Source organism: Melanerpes formicivorus, unplaced genomic scaffold (assembly GCF_026170545.1).
Source record: "Melanerpes formicivorus ecotype bairdi unplaced genomic scaffold, bMelFor1.0.p_v2 SCAF_50, whole genome shotgun sequence".
NCBI lineage: Eukaryota > Metazoa > Chordata > Aves > Piciformes > Picidae > Melanerpes > Melanerpes formicivorus.
This window is the reverse complement of record NW_027142402.1, coordinates 3,421,983-3,446,145: the sequence shown is the minus strand read 5'-3', so window position 1 is coordinate 3,446,145 and position 24,163 is coordinate 3,421,983. Positions and strand designations below refer to the sequence as shown.

The 24,163-nt window shown below is 46.6% G+C and overlaps 1 protein-coding gene across 2 annotated transcripts in view; it reads left to right on the top strand.

Annotated features, from left to right (window-relative positions):
- PDSS2 (decaprenyl diphosphate synthase subunit 2) overlaps positions 1-24,163 on the top strand; it is an 80,661-nt gene that overhangs the window by 569 nt on the left and 55,929 nt on the right. The gene's annotated exons all lie outside the window — the stretch shown is intronic.

Genomic DNA, 24,163 nt, shown 5'->3' with positions numbered 1-24,163 from the left:
CTGCATCCCTCAGGAGGCTGTGGGAAGTTTTGGTCTTCATTAGGTGTCAGGAGTTAGGCTGGGGTTTGTGGTGGTGAGCGTCGCCTCAGGGGCTCTCGGGAGAGCAGACACTTTGGCCATGGCAGGCCCTGGAGGACCGAATGTCCCTAGGGTGTCCCCAGGAAAACACTGCCCTTGAGCCCTTTGCGTGGGCAGCTAGCTCGCTGTGCCAGGAGCCTCACTGCCTTGCTGCAACAGGTTTTCCCTCTGCCATTCAGAGCTTGCCTCGTTGTAGTGCCACGTGTGATGAATGAGTTTCCTCATGGTATATGCAAAAAAGTCTCTTGCTCATGGGTGAATTATGGCTCTCTCATTAACAGTTGTGTGGGTTTTAATATTAAGAACTGTACTGCAAGGAAACTAATGGGGAAAAAAATGGAGGAACTCATCAATTTAAAGGCTCAAAATGACACTGCCCTAAACTGGGTACTTGATTAGTAAGAGCTGCAGAAAGCATTGCATGTTTTGTAATGCCCGGCTGAGGGATGTAAGGTTCTGTGCATTGTTGAGCTTTTTAGGGTTATTAAACTGATTATCTGCTCTCATTGTTAAGGCAAACTGATGGAAGACTTGCCTTCCTGCCAGCAAGCAGGAGTTGAGGATGCTGGGCAGTGTCTTCTTTGACTGTAAAACAAGAGCTGGTTGCCAGTGTTTTCTTAATAAAATGCCAGGGCTTAACAAAGGGAAAAACAATGAAAGAAGTGTAATTTTCCAAGGACATTGGGTTGTGGGTTTGAATTGCTTGGTTGGGTATTCTGGGGGATGTTTTTTCTTTGACAGAACTGTGTTTGCTACAAGTATAGAAATGTTAATAGAATCACAGAATGTTAGAAGTTGGAAGGGTCCTTGAAAGATCATCAAGTCCAACCCCTCTGCCAGAGCAGGGTCACCTAGGGCAGGTCACAAGAAACTCCTCCGGGCAGGTTTTGAGTGTCTCCAGAGAAGGAGACTCCACAGCCTCTCTGGGCAGCCTGCTCCAGAGCTCTGTCACCCTCACAGTGAAAAAGTTTTTCCTTATGCTCACAGGGAACCTCCTCTGCTCCAGCTTGCACCCACTGCCCCTTGTCCTATCACTGGACATCACTGAGCAGAGCCTGGCTCTGTCCTTCCGACATTTCCCTTCACATCTTTATCAACATGAATGAGGTCACCCCTCAGGCTTTTCCAAGCTGAAGTGCCCCAGCTCCCTCAGCCTTTCCTCAGAAGGGAGAGGTTCACTCCCTTCAGCATCTTTGTGGCTCTGTGCTGGACTCTCTCAAGCAGTTCCCTGAGGTCCTTCTTAAACTGAGGGGCAAGAGCCCAAGTTTAATGTGCATTAGTTTTGAGCAAGCATAAGCCATAACAAGAGCATTTGTTCAAAACAAATATGCTGCTCTTCTTTCAGAAGCTGTAGCTGTGTAGTGGTCCTTGGTAACTCCACAAGTTGCTATAAACCAAGATGTGCTTGTCAGGCTCTCTGTCCCTAAATCTGGTTGTGTTGAGTGAATAAAAGGAGTACAGGGGGACTAAGCCTGGCTTTTAAAAGAAACATTAATCTGGGGGAAGAGGATTGAAGTATTGGCATTTAGTAAACTTCTCTGGAAGGAACAAATCAACTTCTTAGTGAAAAAGAAAAATACCTAAGTGTAGAAAATGCTGCTGGAGGAGATTTTGTTGAATTGTTTATCAATGCAGGTTGTGATGTGAGGACCTTAGCAAAGCTTTTGGGTTTCCTTTTTTTAAGAGGAGGGACAAGAAAAAAAAAAGTTTGTCTGCCTTTGGTTCCAACTTTAAGGTTGGTTGATGGGATACAGGAAATAGAAGGACCAAAGTGCAATGATCCTGGCCTCCATTAGGAATAGTGTGGCCAGCAGGAGCAGGGAGGTCATTGTGCCCCTGGACTCTGCATTGGTTAGGCCACACCTTGAGTCCTGGGTCCAGTTGTGGGCCCCTCAGTTTAAGGACATTGAGACACTTGAATGTGTCCAGAGAAGGGCAACAAGGCTGGGGAGAGGCCTTGAGCACAGCCCTGTGAGGAGAGGCTGAGGGAGCTGGGGTTGCTTAGTCTGGAGTAGAGGAGGCTCAAGGGTGACCTCATTGCCCCCTACAACTACCTGAGGGGTGGTTGTGGCCAGGAAGGGGTTGGTCTCTTCTCCCAGGCAACCAGCACCAGAACAAGAGGACACAGTCTCAAGCTGTGCCAGGGGAAGTTTAGACTCGAGGTGAGGAGAAAGTTCTTCATGGAGAGAGTTATTTGTCATTGGAATGTGCTCGATGATCCTTGAGGTCTCTTCCAACCTTAGTGATACTCTGAGACGGTGATGATGTAAAGTGCTCCAAGGCTTCCACTGCTGTTCTAGAAGTATAGACACCCCCCCCATAGTACTAAAGTGGGAACTTCAGTGTTAGCTTTAGAGAGTCTGTTCAGTGTGTAGTAGTTGCTGGTTTATTTGTGAGTGAAGTTTACGTGTGGGGTTTTGGGGTGTGGCTGAAGGCTTTGTGGTGGAGCTGTGATGTGTAGGAGGTTTTCGTTTTAAGTGTGTTGCTTCAGGCTTGGTTCGGTGAGCCTGTGGCTTGTGGAGCAGCAGGGGGAATGTAGTCATGCATGTTGGCTGCAGGATGGAATGCAGGAGTGTTTACATTCACATGTGTTTCAGAGCACACTGCTAACCTGGGTGAGTTGTGCTGGAAGCAAAAGTCAATGTTTACTCACAGCAATCCAAACCTCTGCATCCTTGTGTGGGCCTTCTTCACTGCTCTTTCCAGAGGCTTCCTTGCAGATGCATTCCCATCTCTGACCTTTGTGTTATAGGTAGAGTTCATTTCCTGCTGACAAGTTTTAGTACACCTGTGGCCATGCATACATTGTACCTCACCTTGGTTTATGGTGTGGTTTTGCAATAAGGGGAATGCTGAACTTGTTCTTAGCCATCTCTTTCTGATATTTGACCCTTCCATGTTTGACTGTAAAAGTGATTTAGTTATGGGTCTGAGTTCCCTCTCCCTCTCCCTCTCCCTCTCCCTCTCCCTCTCCCTCTCCCTCTCCCTCTCCCTCTCCCTCTCCCTCTCCCTCTCCCTCTCCCTCTCCCTCTCCCTCTCCCTCTCCCTCTCCCTCTCCCTCTCCCTCTCCCTCTCCCTCTCCCTCTCCCTCTCCCTCTCCCTCTCCCTCTCCCTCTCCCTCTCCCTCTCCCTCTCCCTCTCCCTCTCCCTCTCCCTCTCCTTCTCCCTTCCCCATAGGAATCAGATCTTGATTGTCTTGTTTTGTTTTTGTCTATTTATTTATTTTACTCTTTTGTTTCATTCCATGCTTTAAATCTCTGGCTCACTACCCATGCTTATAAAGTAACCTTGTGTGGTCAGGCAGATGTTTTAGAGCATGGGTATCTAAAAGATGTCCTTTGGTGATTTTTCCTGGAGTGATTGCTGTGTTCTGCAGCTCTGATCTCTCAGACTGGGAGTGCATGAGTGCTGTGTCTATCTAGTACTGCAACACTGGAGTGTTTTCTGCTTGGGGGAACAGCTGAAAAACCTGTGCAGTAAAGTTGATTAATTGCCTGTGCCATTTCTCAGGTTTCTACTCATTTATTCCTGAGGTTTAAACTGGTGACAATCAAATTAGGATTGCTTGCTGTCATCTCTAAGCAACAGGATTTTGCTTTAACCAACTTTGACTGGTGGCATTTTGTCATCAGTGTCTTTGTGTTTGCCCTCCCTCCCTATCTAAATGCTTTGCTAGCCTTTGAAGGTCTTGCTAACACCTTTAGGGATTTCTTAAGCACTGGTAGAAACCCCTCTGCTTTGCCTGCACAGAAGAGGTTCTGAGGTGAGGCAGCTCGAGACATAACTGCAGCCACACTGACAGCCTTTAGTGTAACATCTTTAACTCTGCCAGGCTTTGAGGCTGTTGCTGAGAGCCTTAAAGAAGGCAGCTCAAAGGTAAGTGTCCATGTGAGGCAGGACATGTGGAGGAACAGCTGTTGGGGCAGTCTGTGTTTCCCTCATGATCCCATCCATTTCTTCCTCTCCTTTGGATGTGGCAGTGGCAGTGCCTGGGTGTAAGTGCCTGCCATGAATCAGGGCTGCAGCAGGTGTTCTTCTGGGATGATATGAGACCCTGCTGCTTCCTACCAAGGCTGTGCCTGGCCAGCAGCTTTAAATCTGTGAGCTGTTGCTGAGTCTGCTCTTGGAAGGGCAGAGATGGGTGACTGAGCCCCACAGAGAGGGATTTGGGAGTTTTGTAATCCCTGTGATAAAACTGGCTTTAAGTTTTGGGTTTCTTAAAAGTGAGCCATGTGAAGTGAACCTCCTCAGTGCTAGCTTGGCCAGACGTGTTAGCCAGAGGGTGAGAGGTGAGGGCAAGGTTACATTGCATCTTAGAAGGGCTAATGCTGGTGGTTAACAGATCACTGGGAGCTGAAGTGTGTGGATTGTATTCACAGCTGTGCTTTTGGCTCTTTCACTGGGACAAGTCACTTAATTTTTCATCCTTGCATTTGCTTATCTGGAGAATGAATAATGCAGCATCTGCTTTCTGGAGCTGTTGCACTGCATTTGTTACAGCCTGTATCGATCAGTGCTCTCGGGGTGGGCAATGGTCTGTAAGCAATATTGGGGAAGAATTCTGTGAACAAATGCTGTCATTTAAATGCTCACCTCAAATGGATGCTCTGGAAACACAACTGCAACCTGCCTGCTTCTGCAGCTCTCTGTTTGCAGTCCTGTGAGTCACTGTATGGTTCTTCAGAGCCTTTCCTTTCCTTTGCCTATAAGGAAGTGTTTTCAGCAGTCACTTAGAACCAACATTTGCACTTTTGTTTTGCTCTGCAGGCTTTGTTGGACTAAAGGAAAACTTTTTTTTCCTAACACATGAACATATGACCTCCTTCTCAGTTGGAAAGCAAACATTTCCAATCTTCTCCCTTCCCTCTCCTCTCTCAGCTAGCTTACATCCTTCTTAATGTAACCCTTCTTGTTCAACATCTTTGTGGGTGCCATGGACAGTGGCATTGAGTGCACCCTCAGCAAGTTTGCTGATGACACCAAGCTGTGTGGTGCAGCAGACAGCTGGAGGGAAGGGATCCATCCAGAGGGACCTGGACAGGCTGGAGAGGTGGGCACAAGCCAACCTCAGGAGGTTCAACAAGACCAAGGGCAGGGTCCTGCAGCTGGGTTGAGGCAATCCCAGGCACAAATCCAGGCTGGGCAGTGACTGGCTGGAAAGCAGCCCTGAGGAGAGAGACTTGGAGGTGCTGGTGGACAAGAAGCTCACCAGGAGCTCTCAGTGTGCACTTGCAGCCCAGAAAGCCAATCAGATCCTGGGCTGCAGCAGGACAAGTGTGGCCAGCAGGGCAAGGGAGGTGATCCTCCCCCTCTGCTCAGCTCTGCTGAGACCCCACCTGGAGTACTGCCTCCAGTTCTGGAGCCCCTATTGCAAGAGGGATCTGGAGGTGCTGGAAGGTGTCCAGAGCAGGGCCACGAGGATGATCAGAGGGCTGGAGCACCTCTCCTATGAGGACAGACTGAAGGAGTTGGGGCTGTTCAGTCTGGAGAAGAGAAGGCTCTGAGGTGACCTCATTGTGGCCTTCCAGTATCTGAAGGGGGCTACAGGAAGGCTGGGGAGGGACTGCTCAGGATCTCAGGTAGTGATAGGACTAGGGGGAATGGAATGAAGCTGGAGGTGGGGAGATTGAGGCTGGAGGTGAGGAGGAGGTTCTTCCCCATGAGAGTGGTGAAGCCCTGGAATGGGTTGTCCAGGGAGGTGGTTGGGGCCCTGTCCCTGGAGGTGTTTAAGCCTAGGCTGGATGAGGCTGTGGCCAGGCTGATGTAGTGTGGGGTGTCCCTGCCCATGGCAGGGGGGTTGGAACTGGATGATCCTTGTGGTCCCTTCCAACCCTGACTGATACTATAGGAAAGAATCTGTAACTAGCAGAGTGATCTACTTGTCTGGGATCCACAGTGTGAATAGCATGGTCTTGACTGTTCAGCCTCCCTTGGGCAGGGTATAGCTCGCTGCAGATTGTAAACAGTAAATGTTATGGCCAATGCATCACTTTTATAATACCACTAAATGTAATGGAACACTTCATCCACCTAAAATTATTATGGGCTAGCATTTAGCTGTAGCCATTCTGTCATTAGCTTGCAGGAGGAATGATTGTGTTTTAGTTGTGTCAGGATTGTTTGTTGGTGATAAATGCTTCAGTAGCCATAGTTATGGTTTTCCTGGGTTGCTGCAGGAATGAAAAGCCTCACTAGCCTGGGTTTTGTGCTGTTGCAGCCCTCCCTGTGGAGATGTCTAGCCTTTTCAAGCACCCAGTGTAAAGCTCAGTAAAGAGTAGCTTCAAGGTGAGGTGCTTTCTGGTTAAAAGTGTCTGATAGCACTGAGTTCCTGATAATTCTGCTTCTCTGCCAGCTTGAAATGGCTCAGCACAGCTAGACATGCCTTGTACCTTCAGATGCAGCCTGCATTTAGCCTCCTCAGTGACTGATTTCAGCACAGACCTAGGGATTTGTTCCAACCTGGTGTTGATGGAATTCTTGTTGCCACTTTAGTGTTTGTCTTAACAGAATGGTGACCTTAAAACTGCTCTCTTTTAACTAGAACTGTAGGTGCTGGAATTGGCTGCAAGCAGCTTTTTAGCAACTAGTTTCAAATGTTAATTCTTTGGTTGTTTTCTGGGCTAGAGAAATGGAAGTGTCTGTTCACTTGACAGTGACTGATGAGGTGACTTGTCTGAAAACACCCAGCAGCAGAGGGTCTGGTCCTCTTAGAGCTTCTACAACTAAAACTTAGTATCATAGTATCATTCAGGGTTGGAAGGGACCACAAGGATCAGCTAGTTCCAACCCCCCTGCCATGGGCAGGGACACCCCACACTACATCAGGCTGCCCAGAGCCTCATCCAGCCTGGGCTTAAACACCTCCAGGGACAGGGCCTCAACCACCTCCCTGGACAACCCATTCCAGGGCTTCACCACTCTCATGGGGAAGAACCTCCTCCTCACCTCCAGCCTCAATCTCCCCACCTTCAGCTTCATTCCATTCCCCCTAGTCCTATCACTACCTGAGATCCTGAGCTTACTGCAGCCTTCTCATTTTTACTGAGTTAAGGGACTTCAGGGACATAAAAGCCCTCTCTGGCTCTTGATACATCAGAAATTAAAACACAATATTCATGTCTGGGTCACTGGATCACTCACTGAATCATCTGTTTGGTTAACTAAGTTAACTTTGCCTTGCAAGAGCAGGGGAAAAATGCCTCTGCTAGGGCTTTTACTCTTTCTGAGGTCTGTATTTTGCAGCTTGCAAAAAGCTTCTCCTCTGCTCAAGATGTTTCCCCCCTGCCACCTTTTTTTTGTCGGCACTGCCTCCCCATTGACTTCTCTCCTTGTTTCGGAGGTCCTGAGAGTGGCTGGAGACCCCATTAACAAGTCACCAAGACTATTTTCACTCCTCAAACCCCTTGGGCAGCAGTATGTCCTCTACCGCATTGAGGAAAGGACAGAGGTCACAAGGGAGAAGTGTGGGCTTGGAAGTTAGATGTTTCCGTACCGAGGCTATTGCTTTCTCCTAGGGGTGGCAGACCACTGTCTTAAATTATTAATACCTTTACCCCACATCTGAGTGTCTTAGTTTCCCTCAGGGTAGGCAGACTGTCTGCACTGCTTGCCCTAAAGGAACTGCTGTGAGAGAGAAGCTTGACAGAGTATAAAGGAGCACCATGAATTTAAAACCCGGATCCATCACAAAAATGAAGTTTCAAACCTCTAGCAGCTGCTTTGCTGCCCTTGAATCGTCCCTGCCACTCCTCTGCAGTTGACAATCACTTTAGCTTGATTTTTTCTTACCTTCTCTCCTGCTGTGTGAAAGTTTCATTTAAGGAAAAGACTGCTCAAGGAAGCCAGAAGTATGGTAACTGTGGGGGAAGCCCTTCTTCCAGGGTGTGTTTATTCAGGCAGGGGAAGGTGTGGAAGGAGCTTCTACTATTAGAATTTACAGCATATTTTGTGTGTCTTTTGTCCATCATATAACTTCATGAAACTGAAGCAAATAGCCTTGCCAGTTGGAAAGTAGGAAATGAATCCATGTAATGACTATAATGTGTCATAGCAACCGAGGTCTAAAGCAGTCAGGTTCCAAAAGTATGTGATAAAAATGACATCAGAGGGGGGGAGGCAAAAAGAGATTATTAAGTATCATGTTATAGCAACAGAAAGAGAGGCTTGCTTGCTTGTTTGTGAATCACTTGGGACCATATTGCTGCCTGGGGATTTGTGGAGGGAGAAGAGGAGAGGGGAGGGGAGGAGAGGGGAGGGGAGGGGAGGGGAGGAGAGGAGAGGTTCGGAGAGGAGAGGTTCGGAGAGGAGAGGTTTGGAGAGGTTCGGAGAGGAGAGGAGAGGAGAGACCTTCAAGATCATCGTGTCCAACCTATCATCTAACACCACCTAATCAACTAAACCATGCAACCAAGCACCCTGAACACCTCCAAAGGCTGCAGTGTTTGTCCTAACACGTGGTGCACTTGTGAGGAGGTGTTGTGAAGGTTGTGGATCTTTGGTCAGCCTTGCTCCTGTGACTCCTGGGGAGAGCTGAAGTTAAGTTTCCTTGGTTTGTGTTTTTCAAGTAAAGTCCTAACTGAACATTCACTTTCCCATTTGCTTCTCTGCTTCTTGAGACTTCAGGAGTTCCCTGGAATCTTTTGGGCTTGTCAGAAAATGATTAAACTTGAGTGGCAAAATGTTCTGAATGAAGCTTGCAGAGGTGAGATTTTCTGTCACCGTGAGCGTGACGCTGGTGCCGGAGAGCAGCTTGCAGGGGGAAGCTTTTGCACTTCCCAGAGCAGTGGTGAGATTCCCACTGGGTCTCTGTGCATCCCTCTTCCTGCCTTGTGCTCACACCATGCTGTGAGCTGGGTGGAGCTGCCTGGGTGGTGATGCAGGCTCCCTCTTTGTGCCTTCATACCCAAGTGCCAGTTGAGACTGGAGAGCTGCAGGAAGCAATTGGCTTGCAGGCACAGTAGTGCTGCAGTCACTGCCTAATGGCTGTGTGGATGGAAATGGCTGGCATCAGATTCCAAGTGTGGCCCCAGAAATGGGGTGGCTTGTGTCTTGTCCTGATTTGTGAGATTAGCATGTGCAGTTAGCTCCCTTTGAATGTGTTTTCATCTGGGGGCTTTGGTTTCTAGTTTTCACAGGTCTCCTCCTGAGTCCCCAGTGTTGTTTCAGACAGACTGCCTTCCGAGTCACTGAGTTACCCCAAGTTAGGTCTGTACTTCAGATCACTGTCACTGCAATTGCACATTCATGTGTCCTAAGTGTTGTTCCCCTCTCTTTCCTCATCTGCTGTGATGGCTGGGTGAATTAATTGCTGGGAATATCCAATCTGGATTAATAGATCATCCCTGGGAGGTACCACTGCCTCAGATTACCTTGGGGTGCATGCAGGTATTAAATATTGAAAGTTGTTTTCATGTTCTCATGTGGTGAAGCTCTGTGTAAACATCTCTTGTTTCCTGAGCAGTTTGGGAAGCAAGTTCACACTGGTATGCCTTAGGAAATCTGCCATTTAAGCCTTCCTCCTGCTTTTCTCTGGCTATGATAAATGGAGTGGTAGAGCAGGACCCAGAATAGTGAGTGTTGTTGACAGGAAGCAGCATTGTCCTGAGAATGGGAAGAAAACCTGTTTCAGCTCATGAATAGCCTAAATGCTGCTAAATGCCAGCTACAGTCACCAGGCCATTTTTTCAATCTGTGTTCCACAAATTTGAAAGCAAAAATCTCTGCTGTGGTATAAAATAGCATTTATGTCTTAAGGAGTTGTGGCCCCATGTGTTGGCTCAGGAGACAAACAAATATAAGCCCTGCTTATCAATACAATTATTAGGGAGGCAGGAAAATGCCTTGAAGAAGAATGAAGGCATTATGAATACTTTAATTCTCCATGGAATGAATGCTGCCATGCTGTGGGATGTCATGCCAGGGTCTGAAACCTGGAAGTGGCATTGCTAATCACTGGATGTGGTTGTGCATTCCACATTTAAACACCACAACCAACAGAACCCCTCCACTTTGAGAAGTGATGCTGTGCAAGTTTTGCTTCCTGCCTCCAAGTATAAGTTGTTAGACAGCAGAAGCTCAAACCTTAGATGTTTAGACCCTTGCCTTATTAGGAGTGAGTTGGAGATGGGTTTGTCCTTCTGTATCAAGAATAGAATAGTATAGAATAAACCAGGCTGGAAGAGTCCTTCAAGATCATCGTGTCCAACCCTTCAACCAATCCAACACCACCTAATCAACTAACCCATGGCACCAAGCACCCCATCAAGTCTCCTCCTGAACACCTCCAGTGATGGTGACTCCACCATCTCCCTGGGCAGCACATTCCAATGGGCAATCACTCTCTGTAGAACTTCTTCCTAACATCCAACCTAAACCTCCCCTGGCACAGCCTGAGACTGTGTCCTCTTGTTCTGGTGCTGGCTGCCTGGGAGAAGAGACCAACCTCTGCCTGGCTGCAACCTCCCTTCAGGTAGCTGTAGAGAGCAATAAGGTCATCCCTGAGTCTCCTCTTCTCCAGGCTAAGCAACCCCAGCTCCCTCAGCCTCTCCTCACAGGGCTGTGCTCCAAACCCCTCCCCAGCTTTGCTGCCCTTCTCTGGACTTGTTCCAGCAAGTCAACCTCCTTCCTAAACTGAGGAGCCCAGAACTGGACACAGGACTCAAGGTGTGGCCTAACCAGTGCAGTATACAGGGGCAGAATGACCTCCCTGCTCCTGCTGGCCACACTGTTCCTGATGCAGGCCAGGATGCCATTGGCCCTCCTGGCTGCCTGGGCACACAGCAGGCTCATGTTCAGCCTACCATCAACCAGTACCCCCAGGTCCCTCCTCCTTTGCTGAGTGCAAAATAAACCTTTCCAGAGTTGGTCTAGCTGTAGGAAGAGAGTTAGAGGAAGAAAGTGAGAGCTAGCTCTCTTTTAGCTCTGAATTCCCTATTTATGATCTTTATGAATCCACAAACAAGTGACTTAATTTATTTTCACTCCAGAGGCACAGAGGCAGAAGCCTGCAGGCTGGCCTTGGTGAGAAGGAGTGCAGCTGGGAGAAGCCCTATTGTGTTGCCATACCTGGTGCCATTTCATTTAAAAACAGAAATGTGCATTAGATTACCTCAAAAAATGTCATCATTTGGTGATGCAAACACTTGTAAATGCTTCCCTTGCCTGTGACTGATGAATTCTGCTTTCCTGAGAGCTGTAGGTTATTTTAATTAATTACTTGGGGCTTTAAATCTTTAAATTTTAAATTAAGTTACAGGTGAGTTAAGCTCTTCCCCGAGGAGCTTTTACTGTGTTAGCTGTGCAGAAGGATAATATTTCTGCATAATTCTCTAATGGGCTGTTGGATGCTGCTCTGCTGAACATGACTGCTGGTTTGCTTTTGATTTCTGCTCTGTGGCCAGCGTTGCAGGGGACAACTTGGGCACTTAGAAGATATCACCAGAAGTGCATTTTCCTGTGGGCTGTGGAGGGGGAAGATCAGGACCCCCAGAAATGCATTGCTTTGGTGCAGTTGTGGAGGACTGCAGAAATGTGGTGGAAAACTAAATGAGGCCCTGATAACCAGAGAGCCTTGGGGGTGCTGGTGGAGGAGAAGCTCATCATGAGCTCTCAGTGTGCACTTGCAGCCCAGAAAGCCAATCAGATCCTGGGCTGCATCAGGAGAAGTGTGGCCAGCAGGTCAAAGGAGGTGATTCTCCCCCTCTGCTCAGCTCTGGTGAGACCCCACCTGGAGTACTGCCTCCAGTTCTGGAGCCCCTATTCCAAGAGGGATCTGGAGGTGCTGGAAGGTGTCCAGAGAAGGGCCAGGAGGATGAGCAGAGGGCTGGAGCACCTCTCCTATGAGGACAGACTGAAGGAGTTGGGGCCGTTCAGTCTGGAGAAGAGAAGGCTCTGAGGTGACCTCATTGTGGCCTTCCAGTATCTGAAGGGGGCTACGAGAAGGCTGGGGAGGGACTGCTCAGGATGTCAGGTAGTGATAGGACTAGGGGGAATGGAATGAAGCTGGAGGTGGGGAGATTCAGGCTGGATGTGAGGAGGAAGTTCTTCCCCATGAGAGTGGTGAAGCCCTGGAATGGGTTGTCCAGGGAGGTGGTTGGGGCCCTGTCCCTGGAGGTGTTTAAGGCCAGGCTGGCTGAGGCTCTGGCCAGGCTGATGTAGTGTGGGGTGTCCCTGCCCATGGCAGGGGGGTTGGAACTGGATGATCCTTGTGGTCCCTTCCAACCCTGACTGATACTATGACACTATGATAACCTCATCTGTGAAATTTCAGTGCAGAGAGAAGTTGATTGGTGTTAATTTCATATGTTGACTTCAGTAGGTATTGCCCTTGCTTCAACTCTTTCTCATGCATGTATACAATCCTATAAATGTATGCCTGTGATTATATCAAGGTATCTTTATCAGTTACTTCTGGGCTGTGGGGATTGAGGCAATGCTTCTTTCCCTCTTCTGGAGTATGATTACTTGTTGAAGATGTGATACATTTAGGTCATATTTGGCATATGTTTAAACTGAGCCTGAGAGTGATTTATGAGAAAGAGGGAATAACAAACCTAAATTGTGTTTTCCCTTGTGTGGCTGCTGCAGCCAAGCTGCAATTTATTTTGTAGTGTCTTAAGTTACTAGAAAAGATACATTCATACAATAAGCAGGGTAAAGAGTTCAGGCACAACATGTTAGTTATTTATTTCGTTAAAGAAGAGCTTTCCTCTTTGTGCCTTTCTGCTAATTACCTCTAAGAATTTTCTTAGAGGCTAGTTGAAAAGCAGAATCAAAGGGGCAGAGAAATTGCCTCAGGCAAAGACTTTTTGGTGCAATCATTCATACAGGAACTTAAGAGAGAAACATCACTGCAGCAGCCACGTTTAAAATCCAGCCCCCCCCCCCCCCTTTTCATGCTTTTTAAACTCTTAATGGTCTCCTAATAGTCTTCCAGAGCACCATATTCCAGTGCCTGTGGGCAGTGGTAGAGAGCAAAGTGTGTGCCCTGTAATCAGAAGTTTCTCATACATCTGTTGGGGGCCAGGATACTAAGAACTCAGCTGTTGAATTTGGTGTGCTCTCTGGGTTACTGTTTTTACCTTTCTCCTCTCCTCTCCGCTGTGTTCAGTGGTTAGAGTGCTGAAGTTAGAGGGCTGAGAAAGCCAGGCTGGGTTCTTCATTCAGCCTGTGTGACTGTTGGCATGCTTGGTATTTTGTTTGTTTTGTTTCTCTGGGCAAGCTGTGGCCCCCTTCAGGTACTGGAAGGCTGTTATTAGGTCTTCCCAGAGCCTCCTCTTCTCCAGGCTGAGTAACCCCAGCTCCCTCAGCCTATCCTCGTAGGGGAGGTGTTCATAGAATCAACCAGGTTGGAAAAGACCTCAGAGGTCATCAAGTCCAGCCCCCTGATCATTTTTGTGCCCAATATTAATATTGGAATAGAGTTTGAGATATCAAATAGAATAGAAGAGAATTAACCAGGTTGGAAAAGACCTTTGAGATCATCAAGTGCAACCTATCACCCAGCGCCACCTGATCAACTAAACTATGGCACCAAGTGCCTCATCCAGGCTCCTCTTAAACACCTCCAGTGATGGTGACTCCACCACCTCCCTGGGCAGCACATCCCAAGGGCCAATCTCTCTTGCTGGGAAGAATTTCTTCCTAACATCCAGCCTAAACCTCCCCTGGTGCAGCTTGAGACTGCGTTCTGGTGCTAGTTGCCTGGGAGAAGAGACCAGCCCCCACCTGGCTACAACCTCCCTTCAGGGAGTTGTAGAGAGCAATAAAGTCTGCCCTGAGCCTCCTCCTCTCCAGGCTAAGCAACCCCAGCTCCCTCAGCCTCTCCTCACAGGGCTGTGCTCCAGACCCCTCCCCAGCTTTGTTGTTTACAGATCAGATTGAGATGCAAGATGCCAACTAAACAGGAACTTTTTGTTGGCATGCTGTGATACTGAAATGAAGGAAATCTTCCTTTCTTTCCTGTATAAAGTTGTATCCAACCTGACTTCTTTATTTTCCTGCTTTGTGCACAAGAGGTCCTAGCACATTTTTTTTTGGCTGAGGCAGGAAGTAATCTCCAGGTAACAACATTCTGTGCTATTTTAAGGATGTGTGCCCTGCTGATGGTTTTTAAAGCACAAAATAATGATGACATACCATGCAGAGGTCTTGCTTGCCTGAGGCAAATGGTCTGAGTGCACTTGGTGCAGACTTCTGTTTCCTGATGAAAGTGTTGGCAAGGAGCTGAGGTTCATTGTTTTGTGGTTGGTTGTGGTGTGCTTTGTTGCTGGTTTGGGGTTGGCTTTCTTAAGTTATGGGGTTTTTTTGTCAATTAATTCTTCTGCATTCAATTAACAGCTGAAGTATTTTTCCACAGAAATAAGAAAAGAAGTGTAAGCTTCTGGGGAAGAAGTTTGGAGCTGAATTTTTGGCTGCAGTAAGGCTGAGTTGATTGCTTGATAATGGGAAGAAGAATGACAGGTGGTTTGGACGAAGCGTGTCATGCCAGGGGCAAGGTAGCTTTTCAAGCCAAGGCTCAGGATCCCAACAGATTTCCTAGCAAGTGGGGAGGGGGATTGTTACCACTACATTAGAGAAACAGCTAATGAGGGGAAGGAGGCAAGAAGGCTAAGAAACCCCCAGATTTCAGGAAGCAAGAGTAAGAGGAGTGCTTTCCAGAAGTCTGATTAAAGAGGAGCGGGGTGGAGAGTGTGCACCAAGGGCTGATCACGGTGAGGGTGTTAGGGATACATATGAAACAATTCCAGTTTGTGTCCTGAGCTTTCCAGTGATTTTCCAATAGGTTTTTGGCCTTGTAGAGCTCCTAAAAGCTAAGCACTGTGCTCTTTCATCACTTTAAATTGAAAACAAGAGGAAGCTGGAGTTCAGTGGGCTAGCAGCTCCCCTTATGGGCAGCAATTCGTGCTCTTGATTTCCAGGGAGTGCACATCTGTGTTGTGCATACATGGCCTGACAGGCTTTTTTTCAGCATCAGCATCTAGCTGTCAAGCAACACTGGAAATACTGAGCACTTTTCATGCTAATCTTCAATTTGAGCTTCATGATTTGCTGAGGGATTTAATATTTCATGTGAAATCTTGGATTGATTCTTGTAACAACTCTTGAAATTTGAATCTCTGCAGTAAAGGCAATAAAGCTCTGTGAAGCCTTTCCTTTGGCAAGAGAAGCTCTCAGGTAGAGTAGGCTCTGCAGAGTTTTATTCCTTACTCACTGTATTCTTGCTTCTTAGTCTTATGGCTCAGAAGAGCTCTAATGAGGAAAAAATTGGAGCAAATGCAGGCAACAAAGGGTAGAAAAGAAGGCTCCAGGGAGACATTAGGGTGGTCTTCCAGTACCTGAAAGGGGCTACAAGAAAGCTAGGAAGGGACCTTGTACAAGAGCTTGCAATGCTAGGATGAGGGGGAATGGGTTAAAGCTTGAGGAGGGCTGATTTAGAGTGGGCATTAGAGAGAAATTCTTGACAGTGAGGGTGGTGAGACACTGGAACAGGTTGCCCAGGAAGGTTGTGGATGCCCTCTCCCTGGAGATGTTCAAGACCAGGTTGGATGAGTCCTAGGTCAACTTGGTCTAGTGGGAGGTGTCCCTGCCCATGGTAGGGGGTTTGGGACTGGATCCCTTCCAACCCAAACCATTCTGTGATTCAAGCCATGGTTTCTGGATTTTCTGTGCCCCCCCTCACTTCAGGACTGTTAGTAGGGGAGCACATCTGTTGGCATTCCTTGCACACATCTGGCAGGGGCACTCCTTCTGGATCTCATGCTAGTATCATCTCAATGCAGAGCTCAGTGTAGGAAGGGGTGTTTTTGTCTTTCACAGGCTGTCTAGCCCTGTGAGGTGAAGAGGTGTCAAATATGCCTTGAATACTTTAACAACTAGTTTTGTCTTAGCCATAAGAAAAAACCCAAGATTACAGATTTATGTTCCTCTTAAGGATTGCCAAGGTCACACTTAGTCACCTCTACATGTTTTCTGAGATGTAAGTTGTCTCAAGAACTAAAAGCATTTCAGTGCTGTATTTTTTCCCCCTTTTTTTTCCTTCTTTTAATACTTTGTCTGAAGAATCTCAGCTAAGCTGAGATGAGAATGGCTACCCTCCCAGACAGGGGAAGTGGGATGTTTGAAATCTTCCAGCTGTTTGTCAGATACTTAACTCTGCTCTGAACTGCTATGCCATCTGTCTAGCTAAAAAAGGTGCACTGAGCAAGAAGAAAAACATCTTTCCAATTCAGATAAGTCTGCTGCATCCTGTGAGGTAACCAAGTCACAGATGAGGATGGGAACAGTGAATTTTGAATTTCATAAAAGACATGGAAGATGAAGTTGGAATGAATTCAGCTTCAACATCAACAGCCTGGACTACTGTGTCCAGGTCTGGGTGCCCCAGGTCAAGAGAGACAGGGATCTGCTGGAGAGAGTCCAACAGGGAGCTATGAGGATAGTTGCAGGACTTGAACATCTCTTCTATGTAGAAAGACTGAGAGCCCTGGGGCTGTTTAGTCTTGAGAGGAGAAGGCTGAGAAGAGATCTTGTTAACATCTATAAATATCTGAGGGGTGCCAGGCTCTTTTTGGTGGTGCCCAGTGATAAGACAAGGAACAGTGGGTACAAGCTGGAACACAGGAGGCTGAAACTCAACACAAGGAGACACTTCTTTATGGTGAGAGTGCTGGAGGCCTGGAGCAGGCTGGCCAGAGAGCAGGCTGTCTCCTTTCAAAACCTGCCTGGCTGTCTTCCTGTGGGGCCTGCCCTAGGTGATCCTGCTTTGGCAGGGGGGTTGGACTGGATGATCTCTGGAGGTCCCTTCCAACCCCTAACATTCTGTGATTCTATGATCTTAAGGGGCAATGGTTTGAAGCTGGTGCAGGGCAGATTGAGTTGGACATAGAAGTTCTTTACAACGAGAGTGCTGAAATACTGGAACAGGCTGCCCAGGGACTTCCTTTGTAAGTGAGCTCTTGCTTGCTTAAAAAAGAGAAAACAGCTGTAGTACAACCACCTGAGCATGTGATGGAACAACTCTGCCTCTCTGGCCTGATTAACCTACCATTATGCTTCAGAATGGTAAGAAGTTTTCAATTGAAAATCAGTTCTTTGCTTGGACCAGACCAAAAGAAAGCCACCAGAGGAAGGAAAGCAAACAGGAAAACTCGACTGTATTGTCAGGGTGCAGTCATTAAGGTACACATTACACAAGCAGGCTGCTGGCTGGGAGCTCTCCTAGGAATGTTATGCCTTTTGATACTGTCCTCTCTGAAATGAAAAATCAAATATGAAAGTGAACTTCTGATGTAGCTCAGTCATTCTCCAAAAGCAAGGGTGTGTAGAAATGGTGCTGATGCTCCATGCACAAGTTATGGGGAGGTTGCCATGGGGCACTTGCCTTTTAAACGTGCAGAACAAGTGCCTGCTCCTATGCAAACAGCTGGAAGGAGAGCTTTTCTTTTAATCTGCAGAATAATGCTGGCTTTCATTGCCATTTGTGTCCTGTTTGTTTTGATTCCATCTTGGTTTAGGCTACTGGAGATGTCTAGAGAGCATGCAGGGATAAAGGCCAGCCTCAGACAGCAGGTTCTCTGCAGTATGTGACACCAGTTCTGCCTCACTACAAACCCATCCATTCAAATCTTTAAAACCTCTAGCAGAAAGCAGTATTTATTTACCATTGCTCATTAAAGGCTAAGTAGGCATCATAAACTATTGATTATCAAGAGCTAAGTAGAAACCTTAACCAGTTTGAGAGCAGCAGAGCAGTTTGTGCAGAGCAGGAGATGTTTCCTTGCCTAAGGTGGGTGCTAAGCGAAGTGGAGCTTCCTGTTCTTTAGCTGAACATAAACTAGAGATGAACTCTCTCTCCATAACTGATTTCCAAGGGGCTGTGGAGAGCAGAATAATTCCATCTAGGCAAGTTCTTGCAGTGAGAGCATATGGAGGTTTGGCCCAAGTTCCCCTCTAACTTGAATGGTTTTCTTCAAAAGGAATTTGCCTATGAATGGCTGTGCACCCAAAAGCAAGGTTAGCCTTAGCGTGAGGCAGTGAAAGCAGATGCCAGAGCTGATCCTCGATTAGGAGAGCTTTCCCCTCAGTTTTAAGTGACATGATTAGCCCTTCACAATGACCCAGCGGGGAAGGTTTTCAATGCAGCCTGCAAGAGTGCAACAATGAGTTGCTGCTGACAATGGGAACGGTGTAGTTAAATCCTCACGCCCCGTGCTGAACGTCTGTCACATCGTGTCAGTTATTAAGATACGAACCCACTGGGCAAAGCAAAGAGCACAACTTAAAACACTTCTCAGGGTAACATTTTTACAGCTCTTGGGAACTTTTATATTAGCAGGGCACCCAATTCCTCTATTTGTCTGAATGTTTTTTTCCTTTCTCTGTCCCTTTCTCTGTGAGAGCTTCAGAGAGCTGCTGCAGGAGTTGTTAGGAGCCATAATTAGTTTTGCAAGTTAGCTCCACCTGTATGGTCATTCCCTGTGCTGTGCTTGGATTCCAGGGAACAAAGGGACATCAAAAAACATCCATCCCGTGGGGTGCTTACATCCTTGCAGCTTAAGTAGCCAACACTTTGATATTTCTATTCAGAAGCAAGAGCACAGAGAGGGAGATGGATTTTTCTCTTTAGAGCTCTTAAGATAATTTGACAAAAAACAATTCTTATTCTTCCTTTCATGGCAGTGAAAGAGCCTGCCTGGGCTGTGAAAACTTTGGATTGAGGGGTTTGGTTTAATCCTTTGGCTCATTTGAGCCTTTTCTCTCTCCTTTGTCTTCCCTTATTGAAGAAAGAACTAACTAGCTGAGATGCTTTTTTTCTGGTGTGTGGATTGGGTTTGTTGGTTTTGTGGGGTTTTTTTTGGTCATTTTAACTGGATTCCTGGCTGCAGGAGTCCTGTTGGTAGTGAAAGTCCTGAAAGTGAATGATTTTTTTCTAATGTAGGGCCAGTCTCCTGACACAAAGCTTTTGCTCAGCTGAAGAGGGGAGCAGCAGCCAATGAAAGTGGAAGATTGCTCAGTGGCCAGGGGTCAGGAAAAGCCCTGGAGCCAGAGAGAACAGGGAACTTTCCCTGCATGGAGTCCTAGTTAAAATGTGAATAAAGCTGTTCCCATTTCCTCTTCCTTTCTCTAGAACCCTCCAAGGGACCCTGTACTGTAGAGTTGTGGCCTAATAGGGTGATTTTTTTTTGCTGCAGAAATCAGGTGCCTTTGGAGAGGAGCAATCAACTTCTCTCCTCGTGTTCATCTTCCCACCTCTCTGCAGCACCTTCTGCTGTTCAACAGCTGTGTGTTCTTCAGAAGGTTTCTACAACTACTACAGTGAAGAGCTCTGACCAGGAGCAGAGATTTTCCTGGTGGAGGACTGCTGTGCTCATCTTGGGAAGCCAAAGGCATACCTGCCTGGATTCATAGAGATGAATATACTTGTAAAATGGACGTTTGGATCTGGTGGAGCAGATTGATGCTGTCCTGGAAAAATGTCTGTTCTCTGTCAGTAACTGGATCTTCCTAGCTGTCATGTCAGCCTTGACAAGGCTCTGAGCAGCCTGATCTAGTGGAGGATGTCCCTGCTGACTGCAGGGGGCTTGGGCTAGATGACCTTTGGACTTTCCTTCCAACCCAACCCATTCTGTGATTCTATGGAATTAATGTGGATATTCATTTGGGAGTAGAGTGTAGGAGTCTCTCACTTGAGGTGGTAATCTACACTTACAAAACTGTTGTGTCCTGTTTAACAAAACTAAAGTCAGTCCTGCTTAAGAAGAGGTGGGCAGATGTTAAACACAGACTTGCACTGGTCCCACAGTAAAAATCCTGTACATTGCTTTCATGTTTTAATCCTGCACAACAATTTGTGTGTGTGAGAGCACAAAACCAAGCCATGTGCTAAATCTGAGGCTCTATCCTCTGTATTGCCAGTGGTAGCAAGCTGTTAAGCTTACATTATCTCAACACATGTAATTGAGTCTTAAAACCAGAGGTGTTAATAAAGAGTGAGCAGTCAGGTTAGTGCTCATCAGATGAGCTGTGAGCACTGAATAATGTGTGTTCACCTAGCCCAGAGCAAATGCAAAATAATGCAATGCAGCCTGACCTTTTCTCATTGCAGGTTAACCTGAGTCTAATTATCTTGGATGTGCCCCAGGCTAAGAGTGGACAGGAATCACAGCTTGACTGAGTAGAAACTTTTTAACTCTTAGTAACTTGCTTTTGTGCTTACATCCTGTGCTGCTAGGAGGGGAGGCAAGGAACTGGGGAACAAAGGAGGACAAACCAGACGTGCTTTTAGCAGAGGTGATAGTCACCTGCTGTAAATCTTAGCTGAAGTCCAGGACCCGTCTGTGGAGCGTTGTGCTACGGTCTTCAGTAGCTGGTAGTCCAAACAGCTTTAGAACCAATCCTGAAAGATAAAGAGATGATTAGCTTTATATCAGTAGCACTGGGGAGGGCTGTGTTAAGATATGCTAGATATTAGAAGGAAAGTCTTTACAGGGAGGGTGGTGAGGCTCTGGAACAGGTTGCCCAGGGACGTTGTAGATGCCCTCACCCTGGAGGTGTTCAAGACCAGGCTGGCTAGCAACACTCTGGTAATACAAGATATTTTGCCATTGACCTAGGAGAGGGAAGAATCAGCCTGCTGATAGCTTAAATGAAAACCAAACCTGTTCACAACCCCCTCTGCCTTTCTGCATCTGTTCCAGCATAAAAAGCCTTGTGTATATTCTTGGAATGGTCCTGGTACTCTCTTTTTAGCTGCAGACTAACAGCAGAGTTGTAGCAGACCCCCACGAATCAGAAGGTACTAGAAGCACCAAGGATGTGGTGTTGGAGAGGAGAGCTCATGTTCTTTTATTAATGAGACTTTATCCTTTAGTTGAACCAGAGAAGTACAATCACACAAGCAGCATCATTTTGTTAGAGTTACAGGATGCAGCTGCTCTCTGCAGAGCTGGAAGGAAATACAAGGTTAGCAAGGGAATATTTGTTCCCCTCTCTTTTCACCTCTCCCTTAAAAGAGAGATAATTCTAAGGAACTGTCAGAGGAGCTTTTATTGCATAATCCTAAAGCTGGGATGTTAGTGTTCACTACAAACCGTTTTTCACATGAAATTGAAGGCAGTTCATGACTCAAAGGAAGAATTAAAAGTCCCAAGGCAAGCTCTTTCTGCATTAGCACACGGTGTATTTACTCCAGGGGGTTTCATAAGAGAATCTAACGCGAGAGTAAAACTCTGTGCTGAGTGTTTATGTTCATGGCTACTATTAGAGCTGCCTGTAACAAGCATAGCTGTGCAGATATCAAAATACTGCATCATTTCTACAGGGTGACAAAGGGAAATGAGTTGAAAAGAGAGAGCCTTGGTGGTGGTTTAGAAATTATTGGCTTGAAGTAATTTAAGTCTTCAGAGTGTGACATTTTGATGACTTGGGCTATACCTGGAATTAGAGATGATGTATGTTATTTGTCATTTAGAGCAGCTAACTTCAATTGCCTGCTCGATGCACTGTCATCTTTTGCAGAGCTAAACTGAAGTGTGTTCCATGCTCCTTTTTTTTTTGGTGGGTTTTGAAGATCTGTTTGGTCTATTTGCTGCAGTGTTGTTGAGTTTAGATGGTCCATGTCTAGGTGTTATGTTATATGGATGCTCTTCTAAACTTCTTGTGCTGTTTTGCAGGCAGAATGGTTTACAGTTTTGTGCTTTGATTCTTCTGCAAGCATATAGAGTGAAACACCAAGCCTGCAAAATCCTTTGGCAAGGGAATGTAATAGGTAGTACAAGGAGTAATGGCTTTAAATTAAAGAGAGGCTAGATTTAGATTAGATGTAAGGAAGAACTTCACCAGGAGGGTGGTGAGTCATTGGAACAGGTTGTACAGAACAAGTTCTGCACCATGAGGGTGGTGGAACCCTGGAACACGTTGCCCAGGGAGGTAGTTGAGACTTCCTCTCTGGAGCTATTCAAGGTCAGGCTGAACAAGGCTTTGAGCAACCTGATCTAGTGGAGAATGTCCCTGCTGACTGCAGGGGAGTTGGACCAGATGGCCTTTGGAGGTTCCTTCCAACCCAAACTATTCTATGATTCTATGTCCCCTGCCTGGAGAAGTGTTCAAGGCCAGGCTGAACACAGATGGGGCTCTGAGCAACCTAATTTAATGGAAGGTGTCCATGGCAGTGGGGTTGGAACTAGATGATCTTTCAGGTCCCTTCCAACCCAAACCATTCCACGGTTCTATGACTGTCAGACACATTAAGAACTTGCAAATATAAGTTAAAGGCAGTGGTACATTTGGGTTTATATTAATGTGGAGTCTTTAAAACAGGGATTATCCTAAGCCAGGAATATGCTCTGGAGCCCTGGCCAAGGACAGTACATTCCAGCAAATGTTAATATTAAAGTTAGCAGATGAAGCATACCAGGAATGACTGTGGCTGTTCTCTCTTTTAGTGCCTGGGAGAAGCATTTGCATTAAATGATGACATTGTCATTCAAGTCTCTAGATGGCATTAGCAATGTCCTCTGACACAGTCACCAAATCTCCTGGTGTGAGGGCTGAATACACAGGTTTTATTCTTTTATCAAAATAGGGTCCATGGAGTCAATTCCTGAAAGGTCAATAAGGGGAGCTAATTAAACTTTACTTGTTGAGAGTGTGTACCAGGATTGACATTTTCCATCTCCACTCCATTAACATTTACATGTTCATATTTTTACATTTCCAACTTGCCTATAACTTTCAGATGCACCCTTGACAATTGAATCATAGGATTACAGCATAGTTTGGGTTGGAAGGGATCTCCAAAGGCCATCTGGTCCAACTCCCCTGCAGTCAGCTGGGACATCCTCCACTAGATCAAATTGCTCAGAGCCTTGTCCAGCCTGACCTTGAATAGGTCCCGGGATGAGGTCTCTGCTACCTCCCTGGGCAATGTGCTCCAGGGTTCCACCACCCTCCTGGTGCAGAGCTTGTTCCTAACATCCAATCTAAATCTGCTTTTCTCTCATTTCAAACCATTGCCCCTTGTCCTGTCCCTGCTGGCCTTTGCAGGCAGTCCCTCTGCAGCCTTCTTGTAGCCTCTTCAGGTGCTGGAAGGCTGCTGTTAAGTCTCCCTGGAGCCTTTAGTCTTTAAATCTAGAGAACAAGAATCTGCTTGCTCAAGGAATACAAGTTTTGATTTGATCTGGAGTCCTGCTCAGTGAATATAGCTACTAAATAATCTTCTGGTTGCATTGAGCTAGCATGCATTGTTTGAGCTCCTGCCATACTGTTACAGTGCCCTCAGAAAGTGCTGTGTGAGCAAACTGGGTTTGTTCTTTGGGATTCCTAAACCTTGGGGAAGGTAAGCAAGAAATCTAGAAGAAAGTTTGCTGCAGTCTTCTCACCCTGTAATTCAACTTGTACTTCAGTACTTTGTATTGTTTTGGGAGCTGACCTGAAAGCCTGCCTGGCAGCTTGGACAGGAAAGTCAGGCCACATCTCAGCAGCTATTGGAGGCTTTTTTTCATCACTGACTTTTGCAGCTTGAGCTGAAGAATTATCCAAGTTATATAAAGCACTGTATGTTCTTGGATGTTTGGTGGGTTTTTTCCTTCTGAGAGGTTTAACAATATCTGTGGCAGGAGCTGATGGAGCCACAACTGTCTGTCCACACAAGGAGCTCTCCCGAGGCTGGGCTGTTAAGGAGCAGCGTAGATGGGCAGCGGTGCTAATACAGAAGGGTTTGTGGATTCTGTCTTGCCTCTGGGTCAGACTGTTCATTGTGTCTGTCTGGAGGTTGTTGTACACTTTCTGCTTGCTTTCTTCCCACGGACTAAAGTGTTTTTAGTTTCCTCACAGCAGGGCTGCATGTCTCTGCAAAAATCTGTCATGAGAGGCAGGGCTTTTATGATTATTGTGTCTTTTTTTCCTTGAGGAACGAGGAGCTGGAATAGAAAAAAGCATAGAAACAGATACTGGGTTTTAGGGGAGAATCCAATTTCTTCACTTCCTGCCTTTTCTTTACTTCTGATCACTGAGACTTCACCACAAAATGCTAATCTTATTTCATTTGAAAAACCTCAGGATCCGCTGTGGCTGGCCTCGTTGGCAG